This window comes from Vulpes lagopus, chromosome 12 (assembly GCF_018345385.1).
Source record: "Vulpes lagopus strain Blue_001 chromosome 12, ASM1834538v1, whole genome shotgun sequence".
NCBI classification, from domain to species: Eukaryota; Metazoa; Chordata; class Mammalia; order Carnivora; family Canidae; genus Vulpes; species Vulpes lagopus.
This window is the reverse complement of record NC_054835.1, coordinates 75,317,032-75,339,474: the sequence shown is the minus strand read 5'-3', so window position 1 is coordinate 75,339,474 and position 22,443 is coordinate 75,317,032. Positions and strand designations below refer to the sequence as shown.

The 22,443-nt window shown below is 35.1% G+C and overlaps 1 protein-coding gene across 26 annotated transcripts in view; it reads right to left on the bottom strand.

Annotated features, from left to right (window-relative positions):
- ADGRL3 (adhesion G protein-coupled receptor L3) overlaps positions 1-22,443 on the bottom strand; it is an 802,670-nt gene that overhangs the window by 330,179 nt on the left and 450,048 nt on the right. The window lies entirely within an intron of this gene.

Here is a 22,443-nt window from a genome sequence, read left to right as displayed (position 1 = left end):
CAATTTAGAATTTTAGACTTATGAAGGAAATATCTGTAGTACACTTAAAAAACTAGAAATAAAAGTCAATTTGTTCGGTTTAGTCATACTAACATTTAATATTTCAGTGAAAATAGTACGATTTTGAGTTATAAGTTAAATACTGCTTAAGGAACACTTAATTGGCCCTTAGGATATTGGGCCAATTAAGAAGGACTATTTGGTAGGAATCACTCACTACTATTATTAAAAAATAAAACAAAATAAGAACACAGAGGTTTATAAAAAAGTCATAAAATAAATTAACTGATTATCATGCCTTCCACTTTAAAGGCAGTGAAAATATGTGGAAAAGCTCTTAGGCAAATGCAAAAACAATCAATAAAACTTATTTGAATATTAAAATATATCTAAAATTTAATTTATATAAATTAATATATTATTTATGCCATAAGTAAACCTACTTTTAAGAACCAATTCTCATGTTCCTTGTTTTCAGCCAAACAATTACACTAACCTCACAGACTGCTGTTCACAAATGCCAATATCCTATAATTTAAAATAACTTTAAATCTCCAAGGAGAATAATAAAAAACAACTACTGAAATAGAAAAATAAACTATGCATCTTTTGTGGCAACTGGGGTAAACAAATCTGGACTACCTAGATTTAATCATGGGTAAATATATATATAATGAAATTTATTCTTATTCTGAAAAAGACACCCAAGTTCAGAGGTGCTTTACTGAGGTAAATTTTACTCAGAAACCCTCTAGATTCAATAATTTATTGATACATAGATACTTCTTTAGGAAAAAACAATGTTTTTTTCCAACTCTAATATTGTCAGTAAGCGTATAGGATGAGAAACTCTATAGTTATATTCTTCTGTTTTTTTTTTTTATCTTCTAATGTTTTTCTGTTCTTGTTTATTCATCTCAGAAATACAATACCTTATGGCTAGAATTTTCCATTAAACCTTCCTCCTGAAGAGATGCTTCATTCTGTGATATGACCTTATACTTCTGAATCCTTCCTTGATACTGGCAGGATAAGGAGCATGGAAGGCAGAGCTCAGTTTGATTTACTGTGAAAATGCTTTGTGTTTACTGGAGGATACCATTTGGTGGCCTTAATGAAGATTTTATTTAGTCCCTAAACTACAATTGATTCATTAGTGAATGCTGTAAGCTGAAAAATATAGTCTGTGTGATGAGTCGAAGATTATTAAATGCCAATATTCCATAGTTATCAGGCAATTTGGCATACAGTTAATCCTGAGGATCAACATGTCCCTAAAGTTCTCTTCTGTAAATTTAATGTCTGAGGATGATCATTAGACAACTGAATAATAACATTGATGTAAATGTGGCTGTTCTCACACATATGCTGCAAGTAGGCACCCTGCCATTTTAGTGTATTCAGACTTTCAAAAAATAGCAGCACTTCCCTTTTACAAAGAAACCTTTGAAGGAGATGTCACAAGTTAAAATACATGTTTCTTGACAGTCAAGACATACGATTTTCACACCATGTCTTAAAAAAACCCTCATAAATCTATCTCAGGTGTTTATAAAATGAGCAAAATAACTAGAAAACTTATAGCCATTTCTGTAATTTGTTAAAGAAAATTATCAGGAATACATTTGAAATAGAAATAATTAACAATAAAAGAAATATACATCATGACATTTAGTTAAAATGTAACTATTCTGTATAAGTGTGATCTGCAGTCATTAAGTCATGGCAAATTTGAAATATATATATATATATATTTATATGCATATATATATGCTTTCTTTTCTGGTCTACTGCTGTTTTACACCATATTATCAACACTTTATTCTAATTACTACTGCTACTACACCATATTATCAACATTTTATTCTAATTACTACTAATTAGTACAGCTCAAATAATAAAATTCATTTGGAAGTTGTTTCTATTCTTGTAATATTCAGATATAGAAGGGCAACTAATACATCTTTTATTATTTAAACAATCAATGTTTTGGGATCCCTGGGTGGCGCAGCGGTTTGGCGCCTGCCTTTGGCCCAGGGCGCGATCCTGGAGACCCGGGATCGAATCCCACGTCAGGCTCCCGGTGCATGGAGCCTGCTTCTCCCTCCGCCTGTGTCTCTGCCTCTCTCTCTCTCTCTGTGACTATCATAAATAAATAAAAAATTTAAAAAAAAAAAATTTAAAAAAAAAAAAAAAATAAACAATCAATGTTTTATATCAACAGATAGATTACTACTAATTTACAAGTAGGGCATAAAGGTTAAAATTTATAATTATGGAGGTGTTTTTTGCACACAAAGTGATCTTGAATCAGAAATTTTAAAAGGTTATGTTTGTATAGACTGGAATTAAAAAATAAAATATGAAACTATGCTAATCCACCTATCCACTTATCTATCTAGACATGTGCACCAGCTAGTTTGCATACTATGTATTTTAAGTTACAAAAATAGTATTTTTTATATATAAGAAAATTGATTATTTTCAGTAAACATTAGACACCTTTGTGAATCCCAAGTATCTTACTCAATGTTAACCAAAAATAAGTCAAATAAGCCTTCCAATTAATGGCATAGTATAGGTGAACAGGTATATAAACAATGCCTTAACAATAATATATTTGCAGTCATTACCATCATGGTTCAGCATCAAACAAGACTTTAAAACATTAACTTTGCAATATAATTCCCATATTTTATTAATAATTCCATATTAAATTTTCTTTAACTTAAGATTCTTAAAAATCAAGAGAAAGTTAATCTTGAGAATATTATTCTTGTCCCAGATAAATTATAATATGATTGTTTGAGGACTAACAACATTTCAATAACAGAAATCTGATGGTTCTGTCTTCACTAGTTTAATGACTTCAGTTATTGTAAATAAAAATGAAATTATACTTTTGATGAAAGCTTATTGAATAATGAACAAATTACTCAAGTACTTTTATATACTTTTATATCAAAGTTGTTAAAGTAAATTCATTCTAAAATATTATACATGATAAATGTGAAATAAAATAATCGAATTTTCTCATGTGCTTTAAACTCAGATTTTTTTCATTGTTTACTTTTAATATAAACATGAATTTAAAAATGATTTTCAGGGACACCTTGGTAGCTCAGCGGTTGAGCATCTGCCTTTGGCAGAGGGCGTGATCCCAGGGTCCCAGGATCGAGTCCCACATCAGGCTCCCTGCATGGAGCCTGCTTCTCCGTCTTCCTATGTCTCTGCCTCTCTCTGTGTCTCTCATGAATAAATAAATAATCCTTAATAAAAACTAAAAATAGGGCAGCCTGGGTGGCTAAGCGGTTTAGCGCCACCTTCAGCCCAGGGCCTGATCCTGGAGACCAGGGATCCAGTCCCACATCGGGCTCCCTGCATGGAGCCTGCTTCTCCCTCTGCCTGTGCTTCTGCCTCTCTCTCTCTCTCTGTGTCTCTCATGAATAAACAAATAAAATGTTAAAAAAAAAACACAATAAAGGATGAGAAAATATTGCAATAATAGAGTCAAATGCAGTCTAATCCACTGCATAATCATAATCTTATAAAAGTATTATGGTTTATGTAGGTGATAAAAGTTTCAATATTTTTTTCATTAGAAACTTTGTGCAATAAAAAAAAAGTCCACTCCAACAATAGACAGTTTTGACGAGAAATAGATGAAGGGTTCAAAAGTTATATACTTCTGGTTATAAAATAATTAAGTCATGGAATGCAATGTACAGCCTGGTTGACTGTAGTTAACACTGTATTATACATTTGAAAGTTGCTAAGGGTAGATAGTAATGTAAAAGCAGGTGGCACTGTCCAAGACCAAATAGAATACTCGGAGATCTCTTGGTGTTTGACTTTTCATCTAAATAACACTGGAGCCAGTTATTTTCTTACTACACAAAATTGATGTGCTTATGAAAATGCCTTAAGAAAAAAAAAGTAAAACACTACATATATACACAAGGTACACATTTTGTTGTCAGTTAGCATTATTATCAATATTGCCATTTATTTCAGGATAGGTTACTAATATTTCATTTCAAAAGCCTGAGCCTTTGAGAGGAACTTTCCATACAAAAGAAACACACAAAAAAAGCACACAAATTTTTGGGGTGTAGACTAGAAATAAGAGAAAGTAAAGTCACATTTTAAAAAACCCAAAACACTGTAAACCAAGTCATTAGTTGTATGTAAACTACTTTACCTGGGACCTTAAGTCCAAAATTAATAGTAACAAAGCCCTATATCTGAGTAACCCTTCAAACTTAGAAAGCATATCCACATATATCCTACTTGTCACTTCTTTTATGAGATGAATATTACTACCTCCAATTTCACAGAGGAAGGACTAGGTGTGAAGATGTTAAATGACTTTCAGACTCTCAGAAATCAAATGATAATCACTGGATTCCAGAACAGTGACCTGCAAAGCAATTTACTGCTGTCTTCTGAAATGTATGAATGTCTTCATACATTTCATGGTCACTATGGGAAACTGATTTAATTCACTCTGATAGGTTCTTAGGGGTTCTCTGATGACCTGATGAGGTAGAGACCAGATGTAAAATATCCAAGTGACCCAGGATTCCCTCAGTCATAATGTGGATCCGGGATTCCAAGGATATTCTGAATTTAAATTAACATTATGCAACCAGGCCCCCTGAATCCAAATCAGTATGTAGCAATCAGAAAGATCAATCTCTGAGCATAGAAAGAATAAAAGATGAATGAATATTCAGATGTTTCCAAAAGAAAAAAAAACATCCTATTAATTCAACCCACATATAAGCCTTCAACTTACGTCCAGTTGGCATCTACTGCAGGTTTATTTAATAAAGGTCATTCAATATGTTGAACCCTATTGATTTTTAGCACTAATTTTAAAGTAATATTGTTTATTTTTTTAATGTGTTATGATGACTGCCGGGGAAGATACACATAATCATAGGATTGGTAATAGGATACAAAATCATTTGCTACTTATTTATTCATTCCAATATGGTTCAGAGCAGCATAGGAACAAAATTAGTTACGTGTTATAACGAAAAAATTATCTTTGAACAAAAAATTTCCTCTATTTGCCACAAACAGAAAACAGAATCCTGGGTCACTTAGATATTTTACACCTGATCTCTACCTCATCAGATCATCAGAGTGCCCCTAAGAACCCATCAGAGTGAATTAAATCAGCTTCCCAGAGTGACCATGAAATGCATGGTCAGAACAGCATCTCAATAAATAATTTAAAAAAATAGCTACCATTATCCAGATAAAAATTAGCAGGTATTACTTCATGTTTGGTTACAAATATTTATAGGTTAGGCATATAAACATGATCCTTAACTATATTTTTTAAAACTTCTCATATACTACATTTATAAGGATGGTATTAGTTTGCTTCCCCACTCCAGTAATTCAACATGTTACCATTAAAATAATTTAAGTTTAATATCGTTGTGTTTATGTGCTGAGAGTCTAATTCACAGGGGTTCGCCATCAATAAACCCTTCAACCACATATTCTTTTAAAAAAATATTTTATTTATTTTTTCATGAGAAACACAGAGTGAGGCAGAGATATAGGCAGAGGGAGAAGCAGGCTCCTTGCAGGGAGCCCATGTGAGACTTGATCCCAGGACTCTGGGATCATGCCCTGAGCCAAACGCAGACACTCAACCTCTGAGCCACCCAGGTGTCCCAACCACAAATTCTTACTACACTCTAAAATCACCATGTACAAACAAGCCATTCCCAGGAATGCTAAGAAACTCTTCATGTGATACTTCATCCATGTTAAGTGCTAAATATATAAAAGTCCTCTGAAAATCATTGCAATGACAAGATAGGAGAGTGTAAAAAAAAAAAAAAAAAAAGCAGGTGCTCTGTTTTCTGTTAGCAACATTAGTCACATGAGTTTACATTAGTGGTTTGCACATGGCATGTATGTGAAGAAACACACATGTACTTATATGTCCAAGTATCTCACAGCATCTAATCAAAGACTAATCAGTTTTTGAATCATATAAGACACTATTCTCTGAGAGGAAAATGTTTTAAAAATACCTGTTTGTGAAAAAAAAAAAAAAAAGCACCACCATCATGATACTTTAATGTTTAAAATCTGAAAACAGTTTAGGTAATCAGAGTATCTGAAGTTTTTAACTTTTCATGATAAAATGTAGCAATATTAAAAATAAGCAGTATTTTGGGGCACCTGAGTAGCTTAGTCAGTTAAGCACCCAATCTCTTGATTGGCTCAGGTCAAGATCTCAGGGTCATAAAACTGAGCCCAGCATCAGGCCCCACACTCAGCACACAGTCTGCTTAGATACTCTCTCCCTCTGCCCTGCCCTGTCCCTCTCCCTCTCCTATAAATTAATTAATTAATTGATTGATTGATTAATTACAATTTTAAAAGGCAATAATCTTTTCAGTGTCAATCAACAGAACAATTCTCATAGTTTCCTTATTTTTCACTGCTTGTCAATCAGAGGCCTGCTGATCTGACATTCATTCTGGACTTATAAGCCTGGGAAGGAATATATATATATATATTTTTTATATAATAAATATATATTTTTATATATATATAAGAAATCTAGATCTCAAAAGATAAGTAGTTAAACAAAAATCAATCAATCATCATCATAAGAACAAAACAAATTCAGAGGTACCTGGGTGGTTTAGTCAGTTAAATGCCCAACTCTTCATGTTGGCTCAGGTTATGATCTCAGGGTTGTAGATCGAGTCCCGCCACGGGCGCCTCACTGCACATGGACCTGCTTAAGATTCTGTCTCCCTCTATTCCTCCAACCTCTAAAAAAATTCATTTTTATATTGGAGCTATACACCCAAGTGCTTGCAAAGGAGTCAGGCAATGTTGCCTACTTTTAATTTAAGGGGCAATTTAAGAAGAGTAACAAATTGATGAGGTGTTTTCATTTTTGAGAAAATTTATTCTAAATCCTAAATTAAAAGTAATGTGAGATCTTATAGAACACATCGTGACAACATATGAAAACTGCATTCTGTTTCACCAGGTAACTGTCCACCTCATCTTATTTCTCTACATTCTTTTACATGTAATTTCACAAATATTCCTTCATATTAAAAAAATGTAATTTGACACAAGCGAGTAAAGACATGACCAAATTGATTCCTGAGGAGTGCAGAAAACTAAGATGCTGTATTAGTTTTCTTGCTGCTTCTGGGACAAATTTAGAAGCTTAAAATGCAATTTATTCTCTTATGCAATATTTTCTAATGCAAATCTGTTCTCTTACAGTTCTGGAGATCAGAAATCCAAAATGAGTCTTTTACATGACTAAAACCAAGGTGTTGCTAGGGTTGGTGCCAAGTGGAGGGTCTCCAGAGAATCTGTTTCCTTGATTTTTTCCACTTTCTAGAGGCTATCCCCTGATTCTATGGCTTGGGTCCCACATCACATCACCTTTTCTCACTAACATGACACTACCTTCTTTTTTCTTTGATCTTTTTGCTACCTTATAAGGACCCCTGTGATTTCATGTAAGGCCTACGTCCACAATCCAGGATAATCTGCCTATCTCAAGAGCCTTAATTTCATCATTTATGTAAAATTTTTTTAGCCATATAAAGTAACATTCTTAAATTATAAAAATTAGGATGCCGATATCAAACTATCTCCTGAGGTGGTCACCTTCAAGAAGTCTAACATAATAAGATGCACGTCTTTGCATTAGAGCATGGCTAAGATGTTTATAGTCTCCAAAATGTACAGTTTTATTTATTAAAAGAATGCATAGGCCTCCATTTACATATATTACCTACCAGTACAAATACATGTTTTCAGTATAATTTGGCTAAAAGACATTATATGTTATGTTTGCTTTGTTTGATCACCATGATGCATAAATCTTACTGCAATTGATGTGGGAAACTGAGCTATATTTACCTGACAAATAACATTAAACTTTTAAAGCATTTTACAGAGATTGGGATAAAGTTTCACTTTGAACCTATATATGATCTTATAAAATATGAAATATCAAACATTAGGAAATTATTAATGAAAACCATTGATTCACATTAAATTACATCAATGTTTCTGAGTTATTATACCAATAAACAAATAAAAATGACTATTTCATGTTTATGAGCTGAAATAATTTTGTTTTGACAAAACCCAATTTAAAACAGTAATTCTTAAAATAAATAAATAAATAACAGTAATTTTCTACTGCACTAAAAAGATACTACTTCCTTATGATCTAAACTTTTCGAGGGGCAACATAAAAAAATAGAAACCTTTTCACATTTTCTTCCTACAGTTTAAATTTACAAATTTATGAACCTTTGAATTTTTTAAATTGACCTAATAATACTCTAGAATATAGAAATATGTTTGAAAATGAGGTAATCTTGCAAGGAAGTCCAATTTCCCAATATTCCACATATCTCTGGGTAATATTTGATAGAACAAATTATCATAATCATCAGTCAACATCCATAGAATATTTATGGAGCCCATTCCAAAAATAAAATGATTAGCTATGTCAGACACACAAGTACAATTCATAGAAGCATACGTCCAAAATAAATGGGAATGTGCTTTTAAAATTAACATATTCATAAACATTGCTTAGAAAAACATTTCAGTCCTGAGTTCTGTACCAATGATTTCTAAGCTATAATCTTCTAGTATGCTCTAACAATGGGAATGTTCTAACAATGTAAAATTATAAAGAAACTTCTCATTTAAAAATAACTAGAATTGCATCTGTATTAGTTTATTGCCACCTACATACGGCAGCATTTCAGAGCTGAACATTCTTTACCTGCAATGTATGGTTAACCAAATAAATCAGTGTGTGTCTGCATTCATTATCTGAAAGTATAGCAAATAGAGGTATTGCTCATTTTCTCCTAAATAAAAAGGAGCAATATATTTTCTTAAAGATTTTATTTATTTATTCATGACAGACACAGAGAGAAGCCGAGACACAGGGAGGGAGAAGCAGGCTCCCTGCAGGGAGCCCAATGCAGGACTAGATCCCTGGACCCCAGGATCCCATCCTGAGGGGAAGGCAGACACTCAACCACTGAGCCACCTAGGTGTTCCAAAAGAAGCAATATTTTATATGCATATATATTATATGCATGTTTTTCTTAAATGAAGACAATGTCCACTTTACTGAGAGCTAGTGAGGATGTATCTATATCTATATCTATGTATATCCATGTATCTATTCTCCAGGATACTGTGTTATTCTACTCTCTTTTTCTTTGTAAGTCCGAGACATACTTACTTCATTATTCTTCCCCAAATCTTTGCAAGGCATTCTTTCCTTCTGTGAGCTACAAAAATGTCTTGTCTGCATGACTGGGCTAATAGGAGGAATGTTACACTGAGCCATTTACTTAAATCTTTATTCCCCCTTTTCAGTATGTGGCATTTCCAAATCGAACTATTTATATGTGAGAAAAATAAAAATAAATAAAATAAAAACTTCAGAAAAACAATTGCAAAGAAAAAGGAATTTTACTAATACTGGATATTTAAGTCAGTTTACATGAAAGCCTATAAAAAGAATGATGAGATGAGCTGGGAAAAATGCCTTTGGCCTCCTCACATTTGCTTTTAATAAAATACTAAGCAAAAGCAAATGAAAACCTGTGTACATGTGCACATGCCTGCATGCATACAGTATATACAACATCTATAGATTAAAAATAAGACTTACAAAGCAGGAATACACAGCAGGGAGAAATGACATTTTCTGTCTAACTCTGTCCTCACACACAAATTTTTTAATAGTGCAGTATTCAAGGTTTTTTATTACATAAAAATACTTAGAGTTGTCTCCATTATTTGGAAGTATAGCGTAACAGACTTGGTACACAATAACTACGAAATAAAGCACACATATGGCAGTGACTGAAGACCAGTAATTCTCCTGGGTTCCTCTCAGGTTCCTCTCCTCGTAGACGTTTCATCTCTCACTTTTGGTACTAGGGCTTGTGAGACTGACTCTGTTATATTAATTCCAGTTATGACTTCAGATAGAGACAGGTGTCAAGTATATATCCTACCTGTTTTGATTTATGGAATCACCAGAAAGCAATAAATATAAGAGAAATGCTATGACATTTCTTTGTATCAGAATGCTTTAGCTGGAAGAAAAAACAGCAAACATAAATAAAAGTGACTTAAAAATAAGGACTGCAACATCTCACACATTTAAAATTGGAAGACAGGTTTGGTAAAAGTTGATTCATTCAGAGATTTAACAAAGCCATGACCATAGCTTAAATTCTGTGAAATTCCCTTGAATTTTGTCATATGGCCCTAAGATAACCACTGCATCTTCAGTATTACACAGAGATAATATAATCCAGAGAGGTAAAGTCCTTTCTTATATCTCATTTTAATAGGAAGAAGGTTCAACACCTGAGGCACTCAGCACAAAATCCTTAGAGAACATTGACCAAAAAGAGCCAATGCTTATGCCTATGTCACATTGCTGAAAATAATCGTGCAAGGGGAATGGCATCCACGTGACTGATTTTTCCCAGTGTAAGTTCACCATGATAGAAACAGAAAGTTACCCAGTCTCCTCAGAAGTACCCCACTCTTACAGGAAAATGAACAAACCAGGATTATGCAGTGAGGAAGAGGGGAAGAGTGGTTAGAATATGGATCTATGGTAAGTGAGCAACAATAACTTTCATACCATTCCCTCAAGTTCCCTTCTTTAGTGAAAGAAACCTCATATTTAAGAACATTTTAAAGTTGTAGTATAGTTACTAAAAGAGAAAGTTTAAAAAAAAGTTTTTTTTTTCAAATTAAACACAGTATTTTACTTTGAAAGTATACAGTATAAATATTTTAATGCATACAGTCTGGTTAAATACATTAAAATGCATCCCTACTAATGGGATGCTAGATGTAATTAAAAATGATGAGGCCAGCATTAGATACCGAAATCAGAAAAGACACCACACACACACACACACAAAAAGAGAACTATAGGCTAGTATTTCTGATGAACATAGATGCAAAAATTCTCAATAAACTACTAGCAAACCAAATCCAACAAAACGTTAAAAAAGTTTCTCACCACAATCAAGTGGGATTTATTTCTGGGTTGCAAAGGTGGTTCAATATTCGCAGATCAACGTGGAACATCACATTAATAAAATAAAAGATAAGAACCATATGACCATTTCAATAGTGCAGAAAAAGCATATGACAAAGTACAATTTCCAAACATGATAAAAATCCTCAAAAATTAGGTTTAGAGGGACTATACCTCAACATAATAAGAGCCTTATACGAAAAATCCACAGCTACTATTATCCTCAATGGGGAAAAACTCAGAGTTTTCCCTCTTCAGTCAGGATCAAGATAGGGATGTCTGATCACTTATATTCAGCATAGTGGAAGTCTTTTTTTTTTTTAATTTTTATTTATTTATGATAGTCACACACAGAGAGAGAGAGAGAGAGAGAGAGAGGCAGAGACACAGGCAGAGGGAGAAGCAGGCTCCATGCACCAGGAGCCCGACGTGGGATTCGATCCCGGATCTCCAGGATCGCGCCCTGGGCCAAAGGCAGGCGCCAAACCGCTGCGCCACCCAGGGATCCTGCATAGTGGAAGTCTTGACAACAAACAGAAACAAAAGAAATCAAAATTGGCAAGGAAGAAGTAAAACTTTCACTATTTGCAGATGATACTATATATCGGAAACCTGAAAGACTCCACCAAAAAAGTGCTAGAACTGATAAACGAATTCAGTAAAGATGCAGGATATAAAATCAATGTACAGAAATCTGTTGCATTTCTATACACCAATAATAAAGCAGAATAAAGAGAAATTAAGGAATCAATCCCATTTATTATCACAACCAAAACAAAAGGATACCTACAAATAAACCAAACCAAAGAGGTGATAAATCTCTACTCTGACAATTATAAAATACTGAAAATTATAAAATACTGATGAAAGAAATAGAAGAAGATGCAAAGAAATGGAAAAACAATCTATCTTGTGGATTAGGAGAACAAATATTGTTAAAATGTCTATATTACCCAAAGCAATAAATACCTTTAATGCAACTACTATCAAAACACCAAAAGTATTTTTCACAGAGCTAGAGCAAACAATACTAACAAGTGCATGGACCCATTAAAGACCCTGCAAACAGCAAAAGCAAACTTGAAAAAGGAAAGCAAATCTGGAAGCATCACAAATCTGGACTTCAAGATATATTACAAAGCTGTAATAATCAAAACAGTATGGTAATGGGAAAAAAAGACACAGATCAATGAAACAGAGTAGAAAACCCCAGAATAAGCCCACAATTACATGGTCAATTAATCTTTGACAGAGTAGTAAAGAATATCCAATGGGAAAAAGACAGTCTCTGCAACAAGTGGTTTGGGGAAAACTGGACAGCAACATGCAAAAGAATGAAACTGGACCACTTATACACCATTGACAAAAATAAATTAAAAATGGATAAAAAACTTAAATGGGAGGCCTAAAACCATAAAAATTCTAGAGGAGAGCACAGGCAGCAACTTCCTTGACACTGGCTGTAGCAACATTTTTCTAAATAGGTCTTTTGAGGCAAGGGAAAAAGCAAAAATAAACTGTTGGGATTGCATCAAATAAAAAGCTTCTCACAGCAAAGGAAACAATCAATAAAACGAAATGGCAACCTATGGAATGGGAGAAGACAATTGCAAATGACATATCTCATAAGGGATCAGTAACCAAAATATAAAAAGAACTGATGAAACTCAACACCCAAAAAACAAATAATCCAATTAAAAAACGGGCACAAGACAAGAATAGACATTTTTCCAAAGACAACACAGAGATCACCAACAAACCCATAAAAATATGCTCAAGATCACTCACCATCAGGGAAATGCAAATCAAAACCACAATAAGATATCAACTAACACCTGTCAGAATAGCTAACATAAACAATACAAGAAATGACAGGTTTTGGCAAGGATGTGGAGAAAAAGAAACACTCTTGCACTGTCAGTGAGAATGCAATTGGTATAGCCACTCCAGAATACAGTATGGAGACGCCTTAAAAAGCTAAAAATAGAATTACCCTACAATCCAGGAATTGCACTACTCAGTATTTACACAAAGAATATAAAAATACTAATTCAAAGGGATACATGCACCCCAATGTTTATAGTAGCATTATCTACAATAGCTGAGATACAGAAATAGCCCCAGTGTCCATCAGTTGATGATGCGATAAAGAAGATGTGGTATATATACAATGGAATATTACTTAGCCAAAATAAGGAATGACACCTTGTCATTGCAATGCGTGATTGAAGCTATAGAGAGTATTATGCTAAAGGGAAATAAGTCAGTCAGAGAAAGACAAGTACCATATGATTTCACTCATATGTGGAACTTAACAAACAAAAGAGCAAAAGGAAATAAAAGAGAGAAACAGAGACAGAGAGAGAGACACACTTAAACCAAGAAACAGACTCAACTATAGAGAACAAACTGCTGGTTACCAGAGGGAAGGTGGGAGGGGGGTGAAGCAGGTGATGGGAATTAAGGAGGGCACTTGTCATAAGCACCAGCTGATGTATGACATTGTTGAGTCATGATATTGTACATCTGAAACTAGTATTACACTGTATATTAACTAACTGGACTTTAAATAAAGACTTAAAAAGATGAAGTAACTCTTCGTTTATTAGTTTGAGAAAAACCTCCTTAAAAAAAAGAGAAACCTCCATAGTAAAATTTAAAATGAAAACATTAAAAATAGTTTTATAGCTGTATGCATATATAAGCATAGAGAATAGCTCTGAAGGATTTGTAGCAACAGTGATTATCACTGAATTGTAGGATAACTGTGATTTTTCAGTCCTGAATACTTTTCCTCCTTTTTATTTTTATTTATTTATTTTTAAAGTAGGCTCCATGCTTTGCTTGGAGCCCAACAAGGGCTCCAACTTATGACCCTGAAATCAAGACCTGAGCTGAGATCAGACACTTGACCCACTGAGCCACCCAGGCGCCACATCTCCTTTTTAAAATAGAGTGAGCATTTGTCACTTCATAATCATTCCAAAGCACAATTAAAGAGATCTCTTTCAGGATTATCCATGTTTTGATAGACTTTAACCCTTTTAAAATTTTACATAATAACATCTACACAATGCAGCGCTCATAGAAGTTATTCTTTTATAAATTTCCTCAATAGTTTTTTACTGCACATCTCTCTGTTTCAAAACACTGTATTTTTGATATTGAGATGAGATAAAGCCTTTTTCTTGAGAAAATGAACAGGTGTAAGTCACCTTAGAATATTGGCACAATGGAAATCAACCCTGCCAAATATCCAGAAAGCTAGTACATATCTTTCACAACTGGATAAACTCTGCTATACTTTGTGAAAGGCCTTAAGGTGATAACAGTGTTAGCTGATTCATCTTAGAATAACTGATGACAACTTATGACATTTTATTATGAAGATAGATAACGTCTTCAGGAGTGTTTCATATTTGTCTGTTTCAGAGTTGTGGAGCTATCCCATACCTTAAAGAAATATACTCAAGTAGGGTTATAATAAGCCAAACAATGAATTATCTGGGGGATATGCTCCATGATTTATGCAAGGTTGAGGAAGTCACCAACAATGGAAGGTTTGTGGTGAAAGAGAAAAGGGGAGAAAATCTGATATCACAACTACTTCAAAAGAGAATAAGCAACAGTTAGGTAAATATAATGTATTTATTTTCTTGGTTGTCACCTACAATGATTGACAATTGGCAGCTGAAACAGACACAGATGATATTATAAACTTGTCTCAGGAATTATTAATAGCAGAAATAATAAAATATAGAAGCAGATTAAATATATATATTAAATGTAAAAATGCAGATCTGTATAAGCACTTAGAGGTATAGACACAAATAGGGTTGGGATCCCCCCACGTGGAGACAATAAGGAGAAAGAGCACACCATGGATATCCCGGGTCAAGGGTACCCAGGGGCCTTTGACTCCATAGATGTTTGATATTTAAGATGGGTAATGTAGGGCAGCCCACGTGGCTCAGCGGTTCAGTGCTGCCTTCAGCCCGGGTGTGATCCTGGAGACCCGGGATCAAGGCCCACATTGGGCTTCCTGCATGGAGCCTGCTTCATGCTCTGCCTGTGTCTCTGCCTTTCTCTCTCTGTGTGTCTCTAATAAATAAATAAAATCTTAAAAAAGAAAAACGATGGGTAATGTATAGCCATTTATTCATTATATTTTGTTATACCATTGATATTTACAATGTATTTTGAATTAAAAATAGAATAGATATATATATGTAATAAATATTTTTACATTTAACTTTAAGTGAAAGAGCTTTGCTTGCATTACTGAACCCAAACAAAAGAAAACAATTTTAATTTGATTTCATTTCCTTTATGATTATGGAATCACAAATATGAAATATAAATAAAATATGCAATGGAATGCCTAATGCACTAGTCTAGAAGAGTTTATAATGAAATACAATCATTACTTTCTGCTTAAACTTGAGAGCTGAAATCAATATCAATATTATTCAATAGTCATTACATTGTTCCTTAAGGATTGTTTCCATAAAGAAACACCGTTTCATAAATATTTCTGATAACTACCAAACACACAATGAAACTAAAGAACTACCTGGGTCGCTCAGCCAGTTAAGCATCTGACTCTTGATTTCAGTTCAGGTCATGATGTCAGGGTCCAGGTATCGAGCCCCGGATAAACCCCAAGTCTGGCTATGTACTTAGTGTGGAGTTTGCTTGGGATTTGCTGTCCTTTTCTCTCTCTCTCTCTCTCTCTCTCGCTCTCTCTCTCTCTCTGTCTCTCTGCCTCCACCCCCCTGCTTGCTTGTATTCTCTTTCTAAAATAACTAAATCTGGAGCAGCCCCAGTGGCCTAGCGGCTTAGTGCCACCTTCGGCACCGGGTGTGATCCTGGAGATCCGGGATTGAGTCCCACATTGGGCTCCCTGCATAGAGCCTGCTTCTCCCTCTGCCTCTCTCTCTGTGTATCTGTCATGAATAAATAAATAAGTAAAATCTTTAAAAAAATAAAATAACTAAATCTTAAAAAAATAAAAAAAGTTTTTTATGAATACTACATGCCTACTATGTACTAGGGTCTTCATTATTCATTTGTGTTTTAACACATAAATAGGGAGAGTGCTCTGATGGAAAAGCTATCTTATCAAGAACACAGTGCTTTTGTCTTTTATAAAGAAAATATAGTTCCTCCTATTTTAAGGAAAATTCAATCCTACAACAGAATAGTAGCTGCAGTTTTATTTATTTATTTATTTATTTGTTTGTTTGTTTGTTTGTTTATTTATTTATTTATTTATTTTTAATTGGAAAAGTCTGTAATAAGGGGAGCCTGAGTGGCTCAGTCAGTTGAGCATCCAACTCTTGGCTTAGGTTCAGGTCATGTGTGGGCTGGGTGGGTGGTCATGAGATCCAGCCTGGTCAGGCTTCATAATCAGCAGGGAGTCGGCTAGAGATTCTCCTCCTCTATCTCTGCTTATCCTGCCATCTACACATGCACTCTCTCTCATTCTCTAAATATAAATAAGTAAATCTTTAAAAAAGAGAAAGTCTAAGGAAAGCGATCGTTTTATCCTTGCTATTGTTAAATGCAGTTATATTATTCACAATAGATTACATACATATTTGGAAAATATGCAAAATATCCCAAGTATCTAGGTTATTGACAATGCTTGAAATGTGAAATGATTTTAAGATACTTAAAAAGGTGAGATACCATAAGTGATATAAAAGTGTCCAAGAATGACGCATGGGTGACTCAGTGGTTGAGCGTCTGCCTTTGGCGCACAGTGTGATCCCGTGATCCTGGATTGATTCCCACATCAGGCTCCCCACAAGGAGTCTGCTTATCCCATTGCCTGTGTCTCTGCCTCTCTCTCTGTGTCTTTCATGAATAAATAAATAAATCTTTATTAAAAAAAAAAGAAAGTGTCCAAGAATTAAACTCAGAACCTACATTTGAACCCAGACTTTGTGAAAAACAATGCAAGATACATAGAGTCTCAGGGCCCCAATTTCTGCATAATTCCAATTACAATCTGTGATCATTCTGAGGCTTAAAAGCAATAACATAGACAACACAACATAGAACTTGAGATGGTGTAGGTATTCAATAAATGCTGGGTGATTGAATTGAGGATATATGACAATAATTAAAAATAGTAAGAATTAAACTATTAAAAACATTGTTAAAAAGTTTTCTAAAAAAAAAAAAAATCTCTCTCAGGTCATTCAAGTAAACAACCTCAAGGCAATCAAGTGAAGCATTCTACCTCCAAACTTCATGGTTTCACTTTTTGATCAACTAGTTTCAACTCAGAAATGTTATTAGTTCAGTAGGAAGAAGCCACTTAGTACTATGCTCCTCAGCATAGTTCTGAAGAAAGAGTTCTTCCTTCACCTCAGATTGCTATTAACAAAAATTATTAATATATAGTGATCTTTATATCAGTATGCCATTACATTTTATTTGTGAACAGCTTCATTAAAATACTCTTGATTAACGGAGATGAAAATAGAAAACCATTTAGTCTGGAAGAATTGTGCTCCACTTTAAAATCATGTTCATCTCCAGGCACATAAAGTAGGTTTGACATTACAAGGCTGTAGGTCTATCCCGGAAGCTACATAAGAATTAAGAAATATCTGTTGACTTTTAGTACTTAAGGGAATGGATTATATATGGGTATAGTCAGAGAAAGTAAGATTAAAATTATACATATATATACTTTAAGATTCTGAATCAAAAGTCCATTTTTAATGTAATAGGTATGCAAGCAAACCACTTATCCTTCTGAGTTTTACTCTACTCCCGTGTGAAACAGCTGTAACAGGGCTTCACCTCCCTACACGGAAGGTACTATAAAGTGGGGAACAGTGAGGGAAATGTAAATATTTTATAATTATAAGGTATAGTAACTTCAGTAGAGGTCTCATTGATGCACACTTACACAGATAAAGAAAGGTAAAGCCTCTTGTATTTGTGAAAAATATCATACTACTGAAGTCTGAAATTTTAGATTCCAGTAACTATAGCATAATACCTGGCATTTGATAAGGTGTCCGACAGATTCATTCAACAATGCTTCCTGAATCTCTTTCTTCTCCCTCCCACCCAACTTCCCATCAGCTCTGAGCCCTGTGTGTGCTCCACATCATCTCCAGGATCCCCTCCTAACCAGCTTCACTACTGCTTCTGCAGTTCACTTTTTCTCACAATTTTTGCTTGATTTAATGACCCTTCATTCATTTCCTCCAGGTTAAAAACGAAACATGACATATCAGGCTCTCCAAAAGTAGCCTCTACTAATTAAATTAAGCCGCTGGTGATTCTAGAATGGCAAATGCAAAATATAAATACCTGAAAGTGAACCTATAAGCTCTAACTTCTTTCATTTGTATTTTATAGATAAGCAAGAAGAAATTACGTAACTTCCCCAAGGCCGCACTAACAATAAGGACCCTGGGAAGAGAGCTAAATTCTCTTTGTTCCTGATTCAAGGTATTTCTACTTCTTTTCACTTTGTAGCAATGGGAATATAAAACTCAGATTGTTAAGCATTATGTGACATTATCAATCCTTGTAATCTTTGTATTACAAGACTTATTTAAGTAGTGAGCAATAATCCATTCATTTAACTGACTGTAGGAAAAGCCTACTATGTGTCCTCTGCTTTAAGATAAAGATAGATGGGGAATCCCTGGGTGGCTCAGTGGTTTAGCCCCTGCCTTTGGCCCAGGGCGTAATCCTGGAGTCCCGGGATCAAGGCCCGCGTCGGGCTCCCTGCATGTAGCCTGCTTTTCTCCCTCTGCCTGTGTCTCTGCCTCTCGCTCTCTCTCTGTGTGTCTCTCATGAATAAATAAATAAAATCTTTAAAAAAAAGACAAAGTGAATAAATAAATAAAGACAGATGAAACATGCTCTATAGAGCTTGAAACTTATTATAAGAGACACATATCCCAACAGGTTATTAACATATGATGAATTCAGTGCAATGCTGGCTGTATGTGTGCATAGGTATACCACAGTGACATAGGGTGACACAGAGTCACTGTTATGAGTTTAATTGTGTCCCTCAAAAAGATAGTTCTGGGCGCCTGGGGGATTCAGTCATTTAAGCATCCAACTCTTGATTTCAGCTCACGTCATGATCTCAGGGTCATGAGATCTAGCCACGTGTCAGGCTCCACACTGGGCGTGAAGCCTACTTAGGATTCTCTCTCTTTCTCTCTTTCCCTTGGGGCCCCTCCTCACCACTCATACTCTCTCTCTGGAAAAAACAAAAACAAAAACAGAAACAAACGATATGTTTACGTGCTCCCCACTAGTTAATCTCACAATGTGACCTAATCTGGAATTAGCCTTGCTGCAGATGTAATTAGGGAAGATGGGGTCTAGGCTGGAGTAGGGTAGATCCTTAATCCAATATGATAGTGACCTTCTAAGAAGAGGACACAGGTAGAGACACTCAGGAGGACCCAAAAACCTGACAAATCAGAGTCTAGGCTGCTAGAGCTGCGAGGAGAACTGAACACTGACTGCCACCACCAGAAGCCAGGAAGAGACAAGCAACGATTCTATCCAGAGTCTCAGAGGCAGCATATCCTGCTGATATTTCTGGCTTTCAGAACTGTGAGACAATAGGTATTGTACATCACCTGGTTTGTGGCACATTGTTACGGCAGCCCTAGAAAACTAATACAGATACCCAACCTGGATAGAATAAAAGGTATTAGTACAGGTTTCCTAGAGGAGGTGACATGAGAATTGAGTGAGAAAAGATGAATAACAGTCAGATTGCTGAAATTAATGAGACCAGAAAAGGTATTTCAGGGACTCCTGGGTGGCTCTGCGGTTGAGCGTCTGCCTTCCGCTTAGGGTGTGATTCTGGGATCCTGGGATCGAGTCCACCATCAGGCTCCCTGAGAGGAGCCTGCTTCTCCCTCTGCCTATGTCTCTGCCTCTCTCTCTCTGCATCTCTCATGGGTAAATAAACAAAATCTTTAAAAAGGGTATTTCAGGCAACTAAAAAGAGAAAGGGAATTGAATGGCTTGGTAATGTAGAGATCCAGAAGCTATTTGGTGCTCTTGGAGTAGAAGGCAAAGGCTGACAAGAGAGAGGTTATAAGGGTGACCAGAAGCTCAAATATTTTGTATAATTTGTATAAATGATGGTGGCTAACACCTCCTGATTGATTCTCTGTGCTCAGCACTTTATGTATATCTCTGTGCAGAGTACTTTATGTATTTTTCTGCATGTAATCTTTACAATTACCCCAATAGGACAATATATATGTGTAAGTGAGAAAACCTAGGCTTTGAGAAGGTATGTGATTTATGCAAAGGTTGTCTGGCTGGTTATTAAATGAATCTAGACGATCTATTTGGTTAAGTGGAATCACAGAATGCGTTATAAGCAAGAAATTAATAAGCTTGCACTGCTTTTGATATAGGTTCATCTGTCATTTCCATAGAAAATCAATGGAAGCTATGGAGTATAGGCCTACACGCATAGGGATCTCATAACAGAGACAGAGAAAATGGGTGAATTAAAGAAATATTTAAGGTCATAAAATTAGAAGGTAGGAATGTCAGGAATTGAAAGGAGGCAGGAATCAAGAGTCTAGCTGTGGAAATTGAGTCGCTGGTAGTGCAACCCCACTAAGAGAACACACAAGGGGGCAGATGGTAGAGTAGATGTACATTAGGAAAACTAAATGAAATATTGGTTCTGTGTTGATATGTACACAATAGGAGCTCTGAACGGCTGTTGATAAACTTCCAGTGTCCCTCAGCAAGAATTATTCCTTGGCTCTATTGTGCTATAATGTGACATAGTGGCAGATGGCAGCACTCTGTTAAACAGACTCCTGTCCCTTGCTCTTTAATGTTTATTGTTGTTCCCAAAGAGATTAAGATATAAACCTAAATCTCAGATGTCAAAATAAATAACTTAGGTATGCATCCTTTGGTTTTCTGGTAGATAGCCTGAAATATTTAGCAATCCCCAATGCACCACACACACATTTCTATAATCAGATATTTTTTTTGTTTGCGCTTTTTCCAAAGAAAAGAAACGTTTCCAAATTAGCCAGACTCCAGTTTCTCAGAAAAGCAATCACAAGAAAATGGTTTAAGTAGTCAGCTACAGAATTTAAAAAGAGAGAGAGAGAGAGAGAGTAACTTGTTTGTTGAGTCTTGGTGTTAAATGGGAGTTTTTACACTACATCTTAAAGAATTGAGTCTCTAGAGAGAACAATGCCTATGTGAATAAAATTCCCCTACTGTCAGGATATTGATTTGAGTTACCATAAGTTAGCAATATATTTTTGAACATATGCAATTATGAACAAACATTTATTTACCTAAGGCGTATATACATGTCTGTAGCTTTAGCTCTTGAGAGTTATGAAGTTTGAGTGCTCTGCAGAGATGATAGACAGTCCCTAAAGGCAGGGAAGAAGGTGGCGGTTTCTTTCTGCAGCATTCCCTATGGTCTAATTATAGAGCCATACGATACTTGCGTCAGCTTGAGGGAAAGCCACTCTTTGGCTTCTTAGCTGGAAGCAAGTTACATAAAATGATGGAAAGAAAATGGAGAAGCCTAAAAGGAAAGTACAAGAATGGACAGGAGCAAAGGAGGAAAAAAACAAACAAACGAACACATATGCTTTTTATTGGTTACCACATTTCAAGCATGTTAATCCACTTGATAAGTAAACACACTTTACAAATAAAAAGCATCAAAAGGATAGACATTTGGCACGTGTATGCAAACTAAAGGATTTGTTTTCTGCTTTTACAAAGGGAAAAGAATACTGGAAGACTGCCATTAATAGCACGCCAACTTAGAAACCCAGTGGAAGTTTACCAAAGACAGGAGACAGAAGGGGATAAAAATTAAGTAGCAGCAATGGTAACCATATCCGAAATGTCTCCGTGCACATGAACAAGTAGTCAAGTAGTCATTGTGACATTGCTCACGGGGTGAGAAGGTGGATAAAGCTAGATAATTTATTGTTGCAATTCTCTAAAAAGTCCACAGACTTTTCTTGACATCAGTACAGAACTACTCTAGGAAAGTAGTGTACAACTACTACATCTCAACTTGCCCACATCTCCACAATGGTAAGGCAAAAATACAAAAAACTTTTCATGACCTGTGTTTTACCTCGCAGCTGAAGAACTCACGTACAGGTCAACTCTAACATGCAGTTTACAAATTTAGATACCAAAATTAAGGGATGTAAGTTTCAGTGAATATTTATCCTAATCTTCAAGGTCTTCTTGTGTTGACTGCATGCAGCAAATGAAAAAAGTGTACATGAGTACATTTTTTGTATGTTTCAACCAAT